At 38.3% G+C, this 19442-nt stretch overlaps 1 protein-coding gene and 1 pseudogene across 2 annotated transcripts in view; one reads left to right on the top strand and one right to left on the bottom strand.

Moving 5' to 3' along the window:
• Positions 1-19442, bottom strand: part of LOC101310948 (putative disease resistance protein At3g14460-like) — a 192395-nt gene that overhangs the window by 125558 nt on the left and 47395 nt on the right. The window lies entirely within an intron of this gene.
• LOC101311528 overlaps positions 16731-19442 on the top strand; it is a 13090-nt pseudogene continuing 10378 nt past the window's right edge. Inside the window, exons 1-7 of the transcript XR_185368.1 lie at positions 16731-17048; positions 17368-18048; positions 18185-18319; positions 18438-18728; positions 18824-19009; positions 19089-19253; positions 19346-19414. The product of XR_185368.1 is annotated as an uncharacterized LOC101311528 (transcript). The remainder of the gene's footprint in view (positions 17049-17367; positions 18049-18184; positions 18320-18437; positions 18729-18823; positions 19010-19088; positions 19254-19345; positions 19415-19442) is intronic.

Raw genomic sequence — 19442 nt, 5'->3', positions numbered from 1 at the left:
GAGTATTAATTAGAAGGCCATCGTATTTTTTTTTTTTTAATTTGTTAGTTGTGGGATTGGCTAGGATTGGATCCGTCCCGTCCCGATCCCAACCAATCTCGTCCTGGTTGGGATCAATTCTTAAAAACGCAAGGCCCGTCCTGATTCCGTCCCGTGTTCAATGTCCCAGATGGGCCGTGGGATTACCCCAATCCCGTCTCATGCCCACCCCTACAAAAATAAAACAACATTGGGAGTCCAGAGATATTACTTGAATCTTTGAAGACACGATCGAGATTAACAAGGAAAAGATCATGAAATTCTTAAAAATGGAAAGATGAAAAAACTAGTGCTTTTAAATGTACTCGGCAAATTTCTAAGTAGACCCAACAAACTATTTACACCTAACAAAATTATAGAATCTCTAAGTACACCCAACAACTTTCTAATAATTGCCCTTTTTTTAATTAAACCCAACAAAACTCACGCCCAAAACTCATAGTCTCACACCTAGCGAAACCTAATTTCTTTCTCGACTGAAGAACAAGGAAGAATAACCTTCAGGAAGTTATTCAACGTTTTTCAATAAAAGCTAGAATCTTATTCATCAATACAGAAACCAAATCCAATGAAATTTACAAAATTCAAAATGCAATTTCTACCTTCTCTGATTTCTCAAAAGTATCGACGACAACGTCCCGCCTAGCCGGCGGCAACCTGCTCGACCTCAACATACCTCTGTAAATTACTCAACCGGAAACTCAACGGCATAATTGATCTTCTTCTCATTATTCAAATTGGAACTCACTCTCCCGGACTCTCCCAACTCACTCGCTCCCACTCAATTCAATCCTTCCTTTCTTCTTATTCACCACCTCCCCGACCCGGCTCAAACTGGATGCTCCAGCAAAAATAAAACTTAAAAACCTGAAATGCAGAGTGCTGGGAATTTAGAGGGCGCACCATAAATAATGATGGGTTTATATGTAAACACACAGGTTGTGTATTTAATTTTGATGATGTGTTTTATAACTTCTGTTCAACTTTGATGATGAGTCTGTTTGATTTGCTTTGCTTCCGCAGTAGAAGCTTGGAATAGAGAAAGCAATTCAATCTTTGATACGAAGCAATTCAATGAGTTTTTGATTGTTGGGTTCAAGAGTCTCATATTTTATGGTTTGCTTCGTTAGTATCTTACGTATTATAAATATTAATGTCATTTTATATGAGGATGAAATCGTATTTTTAAATAAAATTATTTTGTTGGGTCTATAACAACAATATTATTATTATTATACATATATTTTTTTAGAAGACAACAATATTTTTCAATTTATTATTTAATATAAAAAACCAAAACGTGGTATTTTCTTATATTCCTTGGAAATTATACTGAGTGCACCGCAACTGCGTAAAAGCTTCGAACCTCCTTCACATGCAGGGGGTCTGGAATGGCCGGACGGCGAAGAATTGAGCGAGTAGTGTTTCAACTCGGGTCGAGAAATAGGGTCGTCCGGAGAGAGGTCGGGTTTGGCTCACAGAAGTTTAATTGAGAAATAGGAAGATTATATTCTAATTTCCTATTCTGATCTCGAAAAAATCTGCCAGATTTTCCTATTTAATGCCGTATTTATTATCAAAGGAAGAAGAGTCTCTATATAAACCCTCCATTGTCCTTCAATCTTCTGCTCGATCATCTTCTCATCTGCATAGTGTGCTGATTAAGGAGCCTCTCGGTTGCCGATCGATCAAAACCACGTGATTCTCAGGTCAGTGTTTCTTTGCCGGTGGATTACTATTGTTTCATTTACATCGTTTCTTTTAACGATCTGTGATTTTATCGAATGCATAACATCTCCATAATCACGTAATAGGTTTTGTCAATTGGTTTTGCCTCACATATATGCTCTTACGCACAAATCATAGTTATTATAACATAATACTCATAGGATGTTTGATTATCAATTGAATTCTTTTAGTACAAGGCAAAATCTATCATAGGTTTTGCCAATTGGTTTTGCCTGACATGGCTGTTTGTTTGATCTTTTTGTACACCATGATTTTAGTCTCACGATCTTCCTGAATTAACAAAATTTAATGTCGAATGAAATTTTTTTCTTTTCAGTTTTTATTTCTGAACGATAATCTTCACTCTCGATTTTGTTACTGTTTATTATAGAGATGGCGATATTAGAGTAGATTGTCTTGCAATTGATGGACTTGCATTGTTTAAATTAGGTTTCTCTATTCAAACGGTGAACTCGGCTCAGTGTTGCCATATGGAGATGGGTGGAAACCAGCAGAAAGATGTATCCATGTTTGTTCTGGTGAATTTCTTTTGTGGTCCACAGCATGGTGCACTGTATAAAGTAAATCTTGAGCATGGAGAATCTGGTGAAACTTCGGATGGTGCAGGAGTTGAAGCATCTCCGCAAGTTCTTGTTCCAGTAATGAAGTTTTTTGATAAGCCTTTGGATCTGCCGAAGAATTGTTTGTTTAATGGTGTGAGATTTGGTAGCTGCTCCAAGTTACATATAATGGCAAATGGACAGGCTTATCCTTGCAAGCCGGTCACTACCCCCAATTCCTTTGTTTTCGACACAGATACAACCTCAGTCTCAGACCTCCAGCGCTTCTCTCCACCCAAAAACGCTAAACCCTATGGTGTTGTTATATCTGCATATAGGATGCTATATTATTTTGCACTTCCATCAAGTTCTCCGTGCATCTCAGAACCGTCCTTTGAGCGATATAATCCAGCCACTGATTTATGGGAGTCCCTGCCTTCTTGTCCATATAAGACAAGAATGACGGTAACTGGTTATGCAGTATGTTACGGCTATATATTGATTTCAATGTATAACCCCAGAGATTTTGCAGTGATGGCTTTTCATATTGGTACACAAAAATGGCTTGAAGTGAAACTCACCGAGTCCAAATATCATCCTTTTATGTTGGGGAGAGCCATGGTTGTAGACGGTATTATATATTCCCTGTCTTTTACTCCGCAAGAAGTTCTAGCATTCTCTTTTTGGCAGGAGTCAGATGATATCTGTTTCCTTGGCGCACCCTTGTCTTTGCGTGTAAGGAAAACCGCAAAACCACCATCCCCGATGATGGAGGAAGTAACTCAGAATTTGGTTCATTTAGGGGGGATGGACTTTTGTCTTATAGGAACAGGCCGGAATGAATATTCTCTTGATCATCAATATCTTTGTATCACTACATTTCGGATCCTACGTGAAGGAGGAGGAGCAGAAATCAGAACCCTCCGGTCATCTGTTTTCCAAGTTGACTTGATGAAAAGTTTCTTTTTGGAAGTTAACTTCAGCTTTACATCGTAAGTTACCTCACATATGTTCTTGCTTAACTTATGTTCCTCTGTTATTATCTGATGAATTATTTGAGTCTCTGCCGAGTGTTAATTTTATCTTAAACTTCAGAGATTGTGAGGACGTTGAACCAGAAGAAGACTGCTGTCCAACTGCTCCAGTTAAAAGTAAAGTTGAAAGTACCAGGATGACATTGGAGGACAAAGAAAATATAGCAAATCGGAAGTTGTATGTTGCAGCAGGCAGAGAACAGGACTTCTTTTCCATTCCCACCAAAGTGGCAATTCTTGGCTAGCTTTGAGGGCACATTACATCAGTTCTGGGAGCTACTTCGTTGATTGGATTTATATATATTATGTGGGAAATAATTGGTCAATGTATTCGCCTTTGCGTTGGCTTGTAATTCTCAAACTTTTATAGTTTTTCTGCTTGCATGCCATATATTAAACACCTGTTTCAATTTTCAATCGTGTTGTGTGCCAGTGTTGATTGCCAGAAAACATGTCATTCCTCAGCTGTCAGTACGTAACTGCAATTCGGAATGAATAGAAGGATGGGAGGTGCTATAATAGAGTTCCAATCCAACTTTATAGTGAAGCCATATTGTACTCGATATGGTGAATGAAAGCTGAGTTTAGCTGCCAAAACTTGAGGGTAGCCTTAAAAATTTACTTCTGTTGCAGTGAATTGAAAAATAACTAGTCTCGCTGGTCCATAGATTGCTTCTGTTGGATAAATAGATGATATAAACTTGTCAAGGAAAGCCAGATACACACCAATAGTGCAATACGCTGTTGAAGTTTTTTATCATCCACCACAGGAACTTCACTCCCATAAACGTTTTTGAACAAATTAATCAGGAGCCTTAGATGACCTGCATTGGTAAGCAACTTACATCAGAACACTACACATAACTAGCAACTCTATATTATGAGTATGACTTGGGGCAACCGCTGTGTAGCTTAGTTTGCTTTGACAGGGCATTTCGTTATTAGAGTAATCTATAATTCGGAGATACAAACCTTATTTCGTCTGTACAGAAAAGGTTGTGATCAGTTGAATAGTCTCTATATAAACTGTCCATTGTCCCCTCGATGACTCGATCTTCTGCTCCAATTGAAGCAATAACATTCCGTTCATCCAAACAACCGATCAAATTCTCAGGTCAGTTTACCTTTTCCGGTCGGTAACTTTTGTTTGGATTCGTTTATAATTTCATCTACTTCGTTTCTCTTAATGATCTGCTATTCCATCTCCATAACACCTTAATAGGTGTGTAATCACATGTTTACTCAAAACACAAAGTAATCACTTTTTTATTCGATCCGATGATTTCAATTTTGTATCATTGTTTGAATTCTACTAAAAAAATCATCTATCAGCAAGGCAAACCCTAGCTGTTCGTTTGATCTTCCTGCACTCCATGTTTTTGTCACACGATCTTTGTTGTGACATAAAAATTTCTAACAGAATTTAATGGACACAATTTATTTTTAGGCTAGGGTTAGCTGTTCGTTTGACCTTAAAACCAAATTTACTACTCTGGATTTTGGTACTGGTAATTTTAGATACCGATATTAGAGAGTTGAAATTGATGGATTTGCTTTATCTACTTTTGGTTTCTTTATCTAAACTTTGAACTTGGCATGTACGCTCAGCTTGGCAATGGAGATGACTACAAACCAGCAGAAAGATATATCCATGTTTGTTCTGGTGAGATTCAGTTCTGGTCCATACCATGGTGCATTATATGAAGTGAAACTTGAGCATGGAGAATCCAGTGAAGCTTCGGTTGGTGCCGCAGTTGAGTCACCCCCACCAGTACTCGTACCAGTAGTCAAGTTTTTCGACAAGTGTTTGGATCTGCCGAAGAACTGTTTGTTTAATGGTGTGAGATTTGGTAGCTGCTCCAAGTTACATATACTGGAAAATGGACACGGTTATCCTCGCAAGCGCATTACAACCAACAATTCCTTCGTTTTCGACACAAACACAACCTCAGTTTCAGGCCTCCAGCGCTTCTCTCAGCCCAAAAACTCTAAACCGTTTGGTGTTGTTATATCTGCATATGGGATGCTATACTACTTTGCTAACCAATCACGCTCCCCATCCTTTGAGCGATATGATTCAGCCACTGACTTATGGGAGTCCTTGCCTTCTTGTCCATACAATACTCTACCAAATCCAAGAATGACCGTATCTGGTTATGTCGTCTGTTACGGCTACATTTTGTTTTCGATGTCTAACAGCAGAGATCGCCGCGTGATGGCTTTTCATATTAGTACAAAAAAATGGCATGAAGTGAAAGTCACTGACCCCGAACATTATCCTTTCGTGGGGAGGGCTGTGGTTGTAGACGGTACCATATATTCCATGTCTTTGATTCGGGACGAAATTTCAGCATTCTCGTTTTGGCGGGATTCAGATGATACTTGTTACCTAGGCGCATCCTTGCCTTTGCATATATGGAATACCGCGCATCCACCATCCCCGATGTTGGAGTATATAACTCAGAATTTGGTTCATTTAGGGGGGCTGGACTTTTGTCTTTTGCAGACTGGCCAGAATGAATATTCTCTTGAGCATCAATATCTTTGTATCACTACATTTCGGATCATACGTGAAAGAGGAGGAACAGAAATCAGAACCCTACGGTCATCTGTTTATCAAGTCGACTTGATGGGCAGCTTCTTTCTGGAAGTTAACTTCAGTTTTACACCGTAAGTTTCCTAACACAAGTGCTTGTTTTACTTATTTTCCAATGCAATTCCTATTGATATATCGGCATTCTATTTTTCTAATGATTCTCTGCTGACTGTTACATTATATTGGAATTCAGAGATTGTGAGGATGTTGAACCAGAAGAAGACTGTTGTCCAACTGCACCAGTTAAAAGTGAAGTTGGTAGTACGAGGATGACATTGGAGGACAAAGAAAATAAAGCAGATCTGAAGTTGTATGTTGCAGCAGGCAGAGAACAGGTGTTCCTTTCCATTCCGACAAAAGTGGCAATTCTTAGCTAGATTTGAGGGCACATTACCTTAGTTTTGAGAGCGTCTACTTGGATTTTATAGGTATTTGGGTTATCATTATTAGCCAATTTGTTCGCCTTAATTTCTTGGTAGAAAAGACAATTTTTTGTATTTTTTCTACTTGCATTCCATATATTCAAAGGCCTGTTTCAATTTTCAATCATGCTGTGTTGATTGGCTGTCAATGAATGCAACTGTGAATGAAGAATAAAGGAGGGAAGTTGTTACAACAGAGATCCAATTCAACTTCACTACTACAAATATTGCACTCTCATTGAACCTGGCCTAATGGGAGAGGTTGAATGAAACTATGAAAGCTATTTAATTAGTTGACAAATCTTGAGATTGAGTGTTCTTAACATGTACTCTTGAACAAAAATTGTCAAGACTAAAGGATCAATCTGCAACATTCAACACCCAACAACGTATTTTAGATCGACAACTATTTGGAACTCGTTATGCTAAAGGATTCCTATGCTAAAAGAGGAGATATAAACTTGTCAAGGATACACATCAATACTCTCGTAAAGTACTTTACCATCCAACGTACATAGGAACTTCACTTCTATACAAGTTTAATTTAGAACAAAATCAGGAACCTTAGATGACCTGGCATTGGTAAGCAACTTACATCAGAAGTTCAGACACCACACAACAATTTAGCTAGCAACTCTCATAAGCATACTTAGAACTTCAAGAATTCGGATATGCGAACTTATTCGTCTGTGCAGAAAAAAGTTGTGATATCCCATCAGTTTAATTAGTGAGGTTGAAATCGATAAGAGTTAGCTAACAAAGAGTCTCATCTGCAATGATAATAATACCAAATGAGCCAAATATAATATGATTCTATCTACAGCACCACCAGTCCACCACCACAATCTATTCACACTCGCTCTCTGACGATTCCCACGGTTCTGATTCAAACTCCACAGCAATATTTAATGGAATTTCAACAGTAGAGAAGTAAGTCAGTATGATTGATTATGTAATGACTCGTATTTTAATTATAAGTTTAACAATTTGAGTCACAGTCAAAATAGATTTTGATTGTATTACCAACAGGCCCGGGAAATTACCAACAACTCGTATTGTTTTGTAGTACTCGATAACTACCGTATATTATTAAACAAAAGGACTATTGTTTAAACTATAGATCGAAGGGGAGACAATCCCCTTTCATTAGGTCACAAAGTCCGGAAAACACGATCACATACGTAATCTCTCTGGCCTCTCTCTCCTTTGCCTCACTCCCTCACCTCTCTTTCTCTCTCAGAGAACACGATCACATACGTGCCTGATAGCCTCTCTTTCCCGACTGATCAAAAGCGCGTGATTTCGAGGTCAGTTGTTGGATTTGCTTTTATTATTTATTTCATCTATGTACGTAAGGTCTTTACCGATCTGTGAAATATCTGTGATTGGAAACAACAAGTATGAGATGCGTCATATATATACATAGACCGTGCCTGATAAAACAACGAGAGAAAATCAGAATGGAGTAGCTTTTGTGTTTCTGTTGGTTTGATAGTTAGGCGTGTTTGATTAAGTGATTATCAATTTTGTACCATTGATTGAAATCTATATATCGTCTGTGTTTTTTTCTCTTTAATTTCAGTTTGTATTCCTCTCGATTTTGTTACAGTTAATTGTAGATGGTGACGTTAGAGTGGATTGTCTTGAAATTAAATCGATTTGCTTTGTCCCTTTAGGTGAACTTGGCTTGTACGTTCAGATTGGCCATGGAGATGAATGCAAACCTGCAGACGTATAAATCCATGTTTGTTTTGGTGCGTTTCTATTGTGGTCAGTACCATGGTGCACTATATAAAGTAAACCTTGAGCATGGAGAATCTGGTGAAGCTTCAGGTGATGCAGGAGCTGAATCCCCTCCACTGTTTGTTTGAGGGTGTGAGAGTTAGCTCTAAGTTATATTTGATGGCAAACGAGAACCCTTATTATGGCGAACCCATCACAACCACCAATTCCTTTGTTTTTGACACAGACCCAGACGCAACCTCAGGCCTCCAGGACTTCTCTCCATCCAAACCATTAAAACCACACGGTACTATTATATCTGCATTCGGTGAGCTATATTACTTTGCACATCCACCATGCTTCCTACACATCCCAGACCACCCCTCGCTTGAGCGATATAATTCCGCCACTAATTCCTGGAAATCCCTGCCTTCTTGGCCGTACGAGACTCTATGGAAAATCATAATCAGTCCCAATTTTTCCAAACAGCTGTTTAACGGAAAGGACTTATTTAGGTGAGTGTGGAAAGCCGCCTCGATCCCCGAAATAGCGCATTTAAAAACTATTCAATTGAAAACGAGGTACCTCTAGCCGTCCGATCATTCCTTAAGATGTGAGACCCTGAAAATATTTATAAAGTTAAAATTGAGTAGTTTGAGATATAAATTGCAATTTCGTTAAGGGTCGAAAACACTCTGAAATCTTTTCATATATTTCAAAGAAAAAGATACGTAAGTTTAGAGATTTGTTAACGAAGGACACTTCGTGACGAGTCTGTAGTAATCCTTGTGATGTTTATCGGACATGGGATTTAATCTTGACCATCAGAATTTGAAGTGGAACTACTGTGGTCATTCGTTTTTCTTTAAAGGGAATTTGGTTAGCATATTGGTCAGACTTCTTTTTCTCTTCTTATCTCTCTCTCCATCTCGACTCTTCCCGAACCCAGAGAAACCAAACACCGACCTTGAGCTTCTCCAGCCCTATCTCTGTCGTCCGCCACCGACCGACGACTCACCAGTGATAGTCGACCACTCCTGTCATTATCGACACGTCAGTGGTGGTAGCTTGTTCAATTGACGACTGAAGAAGGAGATTCGACGAGTGACAGTAATGCGTTCTTGACGGAATTTGACATTTCGCGGGGACTTGGGCCGGTAATAGCAACGCTTGAGGTGAGGAAATTCTTCTCCTCTTCATTCTTGATACGTTGTTATAAGTTGGTTTTGGATTTGATTGAGTTTTAATCGAACTGAGTTTTGGGTGTTTTGGGGCCTCGTCGGAGTTCATTGTTTCGGGTGGCGTAACTTGTGCTTCTGGTTTCATTCATTGGATGATTGATCTCAAGGATCTGTTTGGACTACTTACCTAGTAAGTCCTGCCATTGCTTGTGGTGAAGGGTTTGTCTTATCGGATTATTTATGATCTTTGAGCTTGAATTGCCTTTTGCTGTTGTTATAAAGTCAGAAACGTGAACCGAATGAGCAAAACCGCTAAGTTGGGTCACCTGTGCTTTGTGTGTGCATCAGGAACAAGTGCGTGGCTTGGTGTAATAAAAAGTTGAGAGATTACAATTATGTTGGGAGTGGAAGGTGCCAACAGACTAACAAAGTCTCATAGAGGTATAGTCTTACACCTTCAATTGATATGGATTTGTTTAATTGATGGAAGTTTATAACTTTGTCCTCTAATGGCCAGTTGTGATTATACTTGATTGTCAATGATTGAAATTTGTCATATGATGGCATGTGATATAGAACATGAAGTAAAATGTGGTGGTTTAGACTCTAAACTTTAGAGTCCAGCCGAATTGGATATGTGAATTAGCGTGTATAGCTAAAGTAAAGTTGTTTCGGTATATTTCTATATGGGTCTTGTTACAGACCAAGGAGTAGAAGTAGTACAAGAGGATGTCTTGTGTTGGTTCTTATAAAAATATTATGATCATCTTTGGTATAATGGTGATCTAATTGACAAGTTGAAACATGTTGGGATTCTTTAAAGAAGACTAATGAGTAATTGTTGTAGCTAGTGTTGGTTGTGGTATTGAACTAACTTGCTTGGTTAAGGGTCGTTGTGCAAGGATTTGTGGAATATAGATATTTGGCTTCTAGTATTTAACTAAATATACTCATTTGGTACTGTGGTGGCAATTTGGAATTGGACCAAGTAGTAGTGATGCTTGGTAAATTTCATTACTGGAAGCAAGTAATGGTATGTTGTGAGCCATGACAAGTTGAGTGAATTACACAAAGCTTGTTGTTCATGATTGGCAGGTAAATATATATGCTTTACAAATATAAAAAACCATCCTCTAAGGTTTCATTGAATATGGGAGATAGTTTCTGAATTGGAATTGTGGTGGTAAAGAAATAGAGTGACGGGTGTCCATAGCAAATTAAGGGACATGTATGGCTTTGAAGACTTAGTTTCTTCTTTCAATATCTTGATAAAGTGAGATGGCTTTGATTATATTACTGCCATTGGTTTGAGGTAAATTAATGGTGCGAGTATTGTCGGACTAGGGACTCTAGTTACCCGGAACTAGAAGGTGGTGGTGTTGGCCTAAGAAAACAAATGGATATCAAGTCGGTGATATTCCAGGTAGGGGATTCTGGACTTGCCTCAGTTAGTGTTTTATGCATATGATATTAAAGTAAAGTGATTTATGCATGAAAGATATATTTTTCGATTCCTTATGAATTATTGTTTGATGACCTGAGAGTGAGCGGGGCATAGCGACTTCCTTGGGTTTCGATCCCCTAAAACTCCGGAGGGGCTGTACGGACTGGAGGACGTCTAAACATCCTTTGAGGTGTGGCGTCGCTCCTAGGCGGTATGGCGTAAATGGACACTCTCACTACACCTTGTCGATGTGTACGATAATAATCGTGGTAAGGTTGTAGTTGGCGTGAGATAGATCGATCATCAGGTTTGTATATCTACTTTGGGCCCTACTTGCATTTTTACAAGAAATGATTATTTTAAATTGTTATGCATTATTTTCACTACTAGCCATGACAAATGTTTTAAATGTTTTCACACCTAGTTGGGGTAAAGTTTATTGAGCAGCGAGGACGAAAGCTCACCCCTACAACAATTTATGAATGCAGGTATTGTGTACGGAGACGGGATAGCTAGACGGCATTGGGTATGGCTTACAAATTCTATACTTCATGTTACTGTCAGCATTAAGTCCATACTTATTTATCATGTCCTTGTTTAACCCTTTGATCGAGTATGTGTTTATTTGATTGTTGATCATGAACCAGGCTGACATTGATTTTTGTTCAAAGAGGGCTTGTTTGATTTGAAAGATATCTAAACGTTTATATAGTTTCACCTTATTTTAAAATAAATGCTTCTGCAAATATTTTTTTTTTTAAAATTTTTCTTTTGCCTTGTGGGTTCTTAGAACTTGAGTGATGGATCCTAGCTTAGGTTCTATGAATGCGTGAAACTGTAATGTGCTCGATTTGATGAGGTGCAAATCGGGGCGTTACATGACCCACCCTGCGATAGCTTCTCGAAGAGGAGTGTGTGAAGCGACGCAGGTTGGTGGCATTTATTGCATGGCAGTTATCCCTAGGAATACAACGCCACCTGACGAACATGCATTTAATGCAACTGCCACTGCCAGCCACAAATTCCAACAGTGAAATTCAAATCTTGAGTGAGTATCATCAGGATCGTTCCAGCAATGTAATCTCATATCTTGGGTGAGTATCACCGAGATCGTTCCAACAGTAAAATCCACATCTCGGGTGCGTATCTCCGAGATCATTCTAACAGTGAAATCCACATTTCAGGTGAACACCACAAATATAAATCCAACAGAGTAATTCATAGCTTGGGTGAGTATCACCGAGATCGTTCCAACAGTGAAATCCACATCTCGGGTATCACCGAAATTAATCCAACAGAGAAATTCATATCTTGGGTGAGTATCATCGAGATCATTCCAACAGTGAAATCCACATCTCGGGTATCATCGAAATTAATTCAACAGAGATTCATATCTCGGGTAACTCATCAGGGAGAACATTTAAGATTGTGCTACCTAGTATGCACGTTGCATTTTTTTTTTCTTTTTTGAACATGGTTATTTTTTCCCACTGGGTTTTTGTTACCTGACAAAGTTTTTAATGAGGCAACATTAAACGGGTCCAACACCATATTACTAAAAAGTGGATATCAAAGGGGGAGTGTTGTAAATATTATAAATAAAGTGGTTGTCCACTCAATTTCTCATTTGTTATGTTCTTAGATCTAAATACTACTTTTATATAAATGAGTCCAATGAGAATAAATAACACACATTGCTACATTTCCTCTCATCCATATCTTCTATTTCCTATCTCTCACTAAGGAAGTTTCTAGTTTATAACACACCCGAATTCTTTTAATGATTTTTCAAACTTGGAATACCCAAAAAATCATTAGAAAAAAAAAAGCTGAATTGAGATTTTCGAGTTATGTAACTTGGAGCAGCTCCTAAAAGGTACAAGTTTATTTATGAACACGGTATTCACAAAAACTTTTTGTAGAAAGCATACTTTTAAACAAGGATAGTTGCCCGCGCCCAGCCACGGGTTTCTTATTTCGAAATAAGAACGTAATGTATCGCCCAGTGGTAAACTATCAAGATCTGTTGTTGTGTTCATCTGCATTTGCTTTGGCTATATGTGCATTGTCCTAGCACAGCTGCTATGTTTGTTTTTAGGACTCGCTAACTATTCAAAATATAGAAGACAATCATAGGTTCTTGTGTCTACTTGAGAAGCCTGGTCTGTCCCTCTACCTCAAAAATCTGTGTATGAAGATGTCTCGACTTGTATGTTTGGTTATTCGGAAACAGTTTCTCTGCCGCGGTTCCCATGAACATATCTGTGGTTTATTGAGTCCCATCCACAATCAAAGCATTACCTACAGGTAAGAGAAGCTACTTTAGTACTTCAGTTGCAGAAATGGCACCTGGAGGAAATTACTACTTTAGTTGCAGCAATCTTGGGCAATGGGTTATAAGAAAAGGCTGCTGCTTTTTCCTCCAAGTCCTTCCAATGTTATTACCCAGACTTGTTTATGTTGGCAGCTCTCTGTCGCACCATCTCCATCACAACAGCTTTGCACATTGAATAAGACCTGCTTTAAGCTCCGCAAATGTTGAGAAAACAAACTCCCATTATTACAATCTATACTGCAATCCTCAAAAGGGAAGATAGATTATCAAGACAAAACACCTCTTATTAATGACACAGCATATTTAAGTATGGATGGGGTATCATTGCTCAACTGAGATAAGTATTAACATAAGTATAATTGCACACCGGTAGTATCTCATTTAAGCCAGGAAGAACCTTCTTCACAGTACTGTAAAAGACTATTCCATGTACATCACATAGATGATGTGTGAATAGTCTCCCAGCAACATTAAAAGGTCTGCATTTACTTCGTATGTGAAAAGTAAAATAAATAGAGTACAGACCTTGGCTATAGAAATTCTCCCAGCAACATTAACTTGAACCTACAAAAAGAAAAAAGCAAAACACAAAATATTCATAAGACACGAAGAAAATCCAACTGCTGGTGATTATAATAAAAACATACTGAAATTCAAATGTTAAAAAAGGACTTCATACCCATTGTGTCCATTCAATCACAATCCAAGATAGCTCACCTCATAAAAGTTTGAAGCTTAAACTCTTAAAGCTTTATGTTTTAAGACAGAAAACAGCCCGTGTTCTTCATTTTATATAGTTTCCATCCTTCTTAGCAATGCAATTGAGCTGTTTCGCATAGAAGGCAAAAGAGCTATGCCTCTTTGCTCCGAAAAACAACTTCTTTTACAAATTATCATATGTTGTATACAAACTCATTGAAGTTTTTTTCTTCCTCTCAGTTCAAACTAAAATTGAATATTATTAATCACATCCATTGGATAACGTAAACTGTTCTCACAGAATATAAAGGTGATCATGAACTCAAATAAGCACATAATATACAGGTGATCATGTACACAAATAAGCAAACGCATGAAGATAAATCTATCAAAAAGGGACAATTCTGGGGATAGAGCTGCTAAATGTATTTTGAAGGCCATTGTCTAGCTTTCTCGTTCTTTATAAACATAAACTTGCATAGATCATAAGCAGCAAAATCGTAGATTTATTTCGTCTTTGAAATGAATCATTTTATATTTTAATAGAAAGATAAATGATTCTCATTCACTGTAGATGTAAATTTTTCTGATCTCCTGAAAACCACAGATAGAGCAAAGATCCCAGAAAAACATGCAGTTCACGTATAAAAGATATAAATGTACAGTTAAAAGAAAAACATGCAGTTTACTTATAAACAGTTAAAGGCTGTCTGTTTATCTAACCTGAAAAACAGCCCAAAATTCAAGTAATATTAACCAAGCAAGAAAACCACACATTAATGAAAACAAAGAAACTTAGGGAAATTAACTCACAGTCCGGCGCACTTTTTCACAACAGGGAAGCTACCTTATTGCTCCAAACAGTTACTTGCATACAGAGATGATTATACATAACTTGGATAACTACATACATCAGAAACTGACATTCAAAACCAATTCTGAATGACATTATAAGCCAATGAGAGCTAAAGTGGCACTCACATTTCAATACTCTTTTAAAATTAAGACTTCGGACCAATTCAAAAAAATTGCATCACCTTAACAACGAAAATATCCATTAACATGCTGCTTTGCCAAACTTCTTCAGGGGTCCCTAAGCTGGGTACCTGAAATAAAATAACAAACGCTAATCAATAACCGAATCAATGAGATAAAAATGTAAGATTCCCTATAGATTACCTTAGATATATTACATGATATCTTCAAATATAAATCCTATTTTTCTGGTTTTATAATCAATTTCCATCTTCCATGAACAGTCCAATACAGGAACCGAAAGTCAAAGGATATTATTCACATTGATGGATTGTCGAGATTCATTGATGGAAATATAATCAAATTGACATTTTGATTCTTAAATCTTATAGACTGCAAATTGGGGTTTAAAACATAAGACCAATTTATTTTTTTATTTTTTATATATAGAACTGTTGATCAATTTCATTGAATAATTAACAGCCTTGCCTTTAGAAAGCTTGGAGTATCATTGTCTTGAATTAATCAATCTGAATTGATAATATCACCACTTGAACTCTGATTATATTTCCACCAAGCCTCTTATTGAATGAAAGAAATCATATATAGTTTAAAATGTATTCCCTTTTCAAGCAATTTAGCGACCCATCCAATCAAAACCCAAAAATTTTAACATCAAAGAAATCACTGAATAGTTCTTACAGAACCACTCAGAAAACGAAATGAAATGAAGTAATTAAACCCGTAGAAGAGATGCAAAAATGGGTGGTTTGATTTGATACCTTTTGAAGTACTGAATTTGGAAAGGTGCCACACCTGCAATGAAAAACAAAAAAGAGGTGATCTTGAAGTACTGGATTAAGAATCGATCAGAGAGATAGCAACATAAAATAACAAAAGAAGAAGAATGATATACACACACTTCCATGAAACGGGTATCCAAAACAGAAGCAAAATGATCGGGTATTATATTGTAAAAGAAGAGAAGAATCTGTAAATCAAACACAAAAAGCAAAATGATCAGACAAAATAAACCAAAATGAACACTGATTTCCCATCAAGAGGCAAAGACCCAGAAAAACAGAAGGTTGCAAAGATTAAAGAACCGAACCAATCTGGCCATTAGCAACAACATAAATATGAAGAGCATGGTGTGACGCAATCGAGAAATCGCTCTCTACCAAAGCCTCCAGGTCCCCGAATTGCACAGCGCTGAAGAACCCCTGTTGGCCAGTCCCTCGGTTTATATATGCGAGTATTGTGATCTAGGACCAACAAAGAAGTGGGCGCTCATGAGACCAACAGGTGGCATGCGGCGACTTTGATAAACCTCTTCCCGATGTGAAGAGGCGGCTTGCAGTTGCAGATATGGATGGCTTCTCTGAGGCGAATAGCTTGAATACCAAATAAGGATGCGCTCATTTCAGGCTTTCCGATCGGGTCTTTCTTATGAACAGTAATCAAACCACACCTCGTTTGTTATACGGTAAACGCGGCGACCTCTTCCCGATGTGATGCCTTCGATAAGCAGCGGATATGGATGAATTGCAGTATGGCAAATTCGAGATTAAACTGGAAACAGGGATGAAGAGGTAAGTACTCAGAGTCCTTATGAATAGTGCAAGCAGCTTGCACGTCCTTTACTATATAGGGAAATTTTCCATTTACAATCAATATCCTGCATTCTAAAACGACGTCGTTCAGGAGTTTAAAACTCATAGACTACCGGATAAAACCCAATATTTAAAATATTTAAATCAGAGGACCAAAATCTAAGTAGTTTCCCGCCTCTGTCTAGGGTTAAAAATTCGAACCCACCCAAAAAAAAGCGGAAAACAACAAAAAAGAAATTCGAACCATTGCATTTCAGACTTTCAAGTTCCCAAAACCAAAAACCAGAAGCTCAAATTTCTGGGTTCCGATCTAACCACCGACCCTAAATCTCTCCAAAATCGGCCACCGATTAGCGTCCGCATCTCTCCGGCGACCGCAGCTATGTACATCAAGGAGGTGACCTTGGAAGGATTCAAGTCCTACTCGACGCGGACGGTGGTGCAGGGATTCGACCCGTTTTTCAACGCCATAACAGGGCTAAACGGGTCGGGTAAGTCCAACATTCTCGACTCGATTTGCTTCGTTCTGGGCATCACCAATTTACAACAAGTGAGGGCCGCCAATCTGCAGGAGCTGGTGTATAAGCAAGGCCAGGCCGGAATTACTAAGGCCACCGTGTCGATAGTCTTCGACAATTCGGACCGGGCGCGCAGTCCTCTCGGATATGAGGCCCATTCGGAATTCACGGTCACGCGGCAGGTGTGTCGTTTGTGAGATTTTGATGTCGTTTTTGATGTTGAATTTTGGGGGTTTCTTACTGTTTTGAAGTTGAATTTAAGTAATTAAGTTTGTGGTAATGTTACGAGAACTTAGATTAATCGCAACCGGAGTTTAGTTAAGCCGATAAGTAGTTGAAATTTAGGGTTTCTTACTTAATTTGTCACTATATATAGGTTGGATTTAGTTATTAGTTGCTGTAGTAGTGGAGTGGTTGTAATGCTTCTGATTGCAACCGGAATTTATCAATGAATCTGACTATTGAGTGTGTGATACGAATTTGTTGGTGTTGCTATATCAGATTGTGGTTGGTGGGAGGAACAAGTACTTGATCAACGGGAAACTTGCGCAGTCAAGTCAGGTCCAGAATCTTTTTCATTCGGTGCAGCTCAATGTGAATAATCCGCATTTTCTGATTATGCAGGGCCGGATTACCAAGGTTTTGAATATGAAACACCCCGAGATTTTGTCTATGCTTGAAGAGGCTGTTGGGACGAGAATGTATGAGACCAAAAAGGAAGTGGCTCTTAAAACACTTGAGAAGAAGCAGAGTAAAGTTGATGAGATTAATAAGCTTCTGGACCATGAGATACTGCCTGCGTTGGACAAGTTGAGGAGAGAAAGGACACAGTATATGCAATGGGCTAATGGCAATGCTGACTTGGATCGGCTTAAAAGGTTTTGCATTGCTTATGAATATTTTCAAGCGGAGAGGATTAGGGACAGTGCAGTTTGTGAGGTGGAACAAGTGAAGGCCAAAATTTCTGAGGTTGACGATGATACCAGAAATATGCAGGCAACAATAAAGGAAATGGAAACACAAGTGTCCAAGTTGACTGCTGAAAAGGAGGCTAGTATGGGTGGAGAAGTGAAAAATCAGTCTAACCAAGTAGATGTGCTTTCTCAAGATGTGGTGAGGGAAGTGTCTATACTGGATAATATGAAGGACAATCTTGATACTGAAAATGAAAATGGTAGAAAGGTAATTGATATATCGTATTACTTACTGCTTCTTTTGTATTACACCAAGCTCTTTCAAGTCTGTTATGTAATCACTTGCTACATGCTTTGTCTGAAATGGTTATTGTAACATAGAATTTGCCTCTCTCTGTTCTCAGATTGCTTCAACATTGAAGACATGAAACAAAGATAGGGACTGTGCTATAAGAAATGCCGAAGAAGGAGCTGCTGATTTGAAAAAGAGAGTGGAGGAACTTTCTCATAGTCTGAATGAGTATGAGACTCAGTACCAGGTAAATAGTGCATCTATGTGTTGCCTATACCTTGTTCATCTAAGTCACATGTTAGGCTTGCATGGTGTGCGAGTTACTCTTGGAATCACTATGATTTTTTATTCATTAATGTTTCCAGGGTGTAATCGCTGGCAAGAGTAGTGGAAATGAGGGGAAATGCCTCGAAGATCAATTGGGTGATGCCAAAAGAGCTGTAGGGAGTGCTGAAACAGAACTGGAACAGTTGAAAACAAAAATTTGTCACTGTGAAAAGGAGTTGAAAGAGAAAAGTTCTCAACTAATGTCAAAGAGTGAAGAAGCTGTTGCTGTAGAGAGTGAGCTGAAGGCTAGGAAAACAGATGTTGAAAATGTTAAATTGGCACTGGAGTCTCTTCCATATAAGGAGGGCCAGATGGAAGCTTTGCAAAAGGTTAACATGCTGTCTGTCTGATCATTCTTTTTACATCTAGACAGTTTATAACTCTTAATTTGGATGATCCTTCTCTAAATGAATATTTTATTCAGGACTGATCATCTGAGTTGGAGTGTGTGCAGAAGTTGAAGGATGAAATGTGTAATCTTTCAGGACACTTGGGAAATGTTGGCTTTTCTTATAGAGATCCTGTGAACAATTTTGATAGGTCTAAGGTCAAGGGTGTTGTTGCAAGACTTATCAAAGTGAAGGATAGCTCCACAATGACTGCCTTAGAGGTGAAAATGCATTTATTACAGATGATTTCATCTCATGACTTATAGAATGTGTATTAACCAGCATATCTTTGATTTCTAGGTCACTGCCGGTGGAAAGTTATTTAATGTTGTTGTAGACATGGAAAGTACTGGAAAACAACTTCTTCAGAATGGCAATCTTCGAAGAAGAGTAACAATCATACCCTTGAACAAAATTCAAGCTCACACGGTTCCTCCTAGGGTTCAAAATGCTGCTGCTAAATTGGTTATTTTGCTTTGCCAATAGTTCGTCCTGCCCCTTTTCTTTCCTCTCAATGGGGTGGTTTGTATACTAAAAACATTGATTTCTATGATCAGGTTGGCAAGGAAAACGCTGAACTTGCACTTTCTTAGGTTGGCTATGATGAGCAACTGAGGGTATCTTTCGATCATAAACAAATTACAGACAATCGGA

This window comes from Fragaria vesca, linkage group LG7 (assembly GCF_000184155.1).
Source record: "Fragaria vesca subsp. vesca linkage group LG7, FraVesHawaii_1.0, whole genome shotgun sequence".
NCBI classification, from domain to species: Eukaryota; Viridiplantae; Streptophyta; class Magnoliopsida; order Rosales; family Rosaceae; genus Fragaria; species Fragaria vesca.
Note: the sequence above shows the minus strand (reverse complement) of the source record. Positions and strands in the feature narration are given on the sequence as shown.